Source organism: Sinocyclocheilus anshuiensis, unplaced genomic scaffold, assembly GCF_001515605.1.
Source record: "Sinocyclocheilus anshuiensis isolate Anshui unplaced genomic scaffold, SAMN03320099.WGS_v1.1 scaffold197, whole genome shotgun sequence".
Classification (NCBI taxonomy): domain Eukaryota; kingdom Metazoa; phylum Chordata; class Actinopteri; order Cypriniformes; family Cyprinidae; genus Sinocyclocheilus; species Sinocyclocheilus anshuiensis.
In genome coordinates, this window is record NW_015540856.1 from 1,239,882 (window position 1) to 1,241,725 (window position 1,844).

Consider the following 1,844-nt stretch of genomic DNA (forward strand, 5'->3'; position numbering starts at 1 on the left):
ACACACACACACACACACACACACACACACACACACACACACACACACACAGCTAGAGATCTTGGCCAGTTTTTGTGACTTTAGCTTGAAAGCTGTAGGAGGACGTTTTCACCGTCTTGTGGTCATCGGCCGCCTCATATGGTCAAATACCACAATCACTCTCTACTGCTTCTTCCCAAAAGACAGCGACTCACTCTTCCTACTTTGAAAATTCAGCATCCAGATCTGAGACATCAACATGTTTAGGCTCCTGTCTCATGATCTGCAGTTACTCACTGGTGTGAAATGAACTCAGCTTCATGTTTACAGGAAACGGCCTCCAACCCCCTTCCATAACAATCTCTGTTAAACCGCTCCACATTTCCATTCACTTTTTTCCCCCCGTTCCTCCCACTCATCCACACTTACAGTCAGAAGAGATTTCCATCTCTTCTCACATTCTCCTTTCACCCCTCAGTTCTTACCTCACTCCTCCTTAGGCTTTTTCCTATATAATATATCCGCTGACACAACTGATTCACAATAACACTCTTGTGCTCTTCCATATAGTCTCGAAGCCAAAGCGCAAATGATAAACCAGCCAATCATTTTGTGGAAATACATCTTTTTGCCACCCATTATGCAACAGGCTGCCTCTCGCTACTTTCCTCTTCTCCATCTCCGACCCTCTCTTCCACCTCTGCATTGTCAACAGTATATCCAACAATACCAACTGTAGCATTTTTGTTGATCCTTGTTCCAGGTTTTCGGTTTTGGTCCTGTATGTCTCTTATTTTGCAATTTTTTTTTTTTTTACTTTTTAACTTTTTTTCATGTTTCCTATTCCTGTCATTGGTGATTGTTTCCAAGTGTTTAGTAATCAGTCTTGTTTACCTGTTTGTTCTTGTGAGTATTTGCTCTTTTGTTTGGTTTAATCTTAGTCAGGTCTTGTGTTTTTTTTAAAGCTGTAATTGCAGTTAGTCATAGTTCTTAGTTCAATTTTAGTTCATTGTCTTTTGTCTTGGATTCTTGGTTTTTGTTTGGTTAAATGAAAAGCTGCACTTAGATCTTAAACTCTGCTTTCTGAGACTCACAGCACCACCAGTGCCTTAGTCATTTAAGGAAAGGTATAGCAAACAAGCATAACAGAATACACCAGCATCTGTTTTTACAACCTATAGAATTTATATGAAATATATGATATATGATACACACATTACCAGTCAAAAAAAGTGCTGTCTGTAAGATTTTTTAATGTTTTTGAAAGAAATTACTTTTGAAAAAATTCACCAAGGCTGCGTTTGTTCAAAATATTGTGAAAACTGTATTTAAAAAAAACGATATTAAGATATGAAATATCACAATTTAAGATAATTTTTTTCTATTGTAATCTATTTTAAAATGTATTTTATTTCTGTGATGCAAAGCTGAATTTTCAGCATCATCACTCCAGTCTTTATTATCACATGAACCTTCAGAAATCATTCTAATATTCTAAACATTCTGATTATTATCAGTGTTGAAAACAGTTGTGCTGCGTCATATTTTTTTGCGGAAACTGAGACATTTTTTTTTCCAGGATACTTTGATGAATAGAAAGTTCAAAAGGACAGCACACACACACACACACACACACACACATGCACATTAGATAGATAGATAGATAGATAGATAGATAGATAGATTATATTCTATAGTTATTCTATAACTTTTATACATGTACTTATTATGACCTACAGTACATAGGAGGTTAGTAACTACAAGGAATGTTTGTATTTGGGAAAAAAGAAAGAAAGAAAGAAAGAAAGAAAAAGAAAGTTAAGATTATATCAAATGTATTCCTCAACACCGGTGCAGAGAAGCTT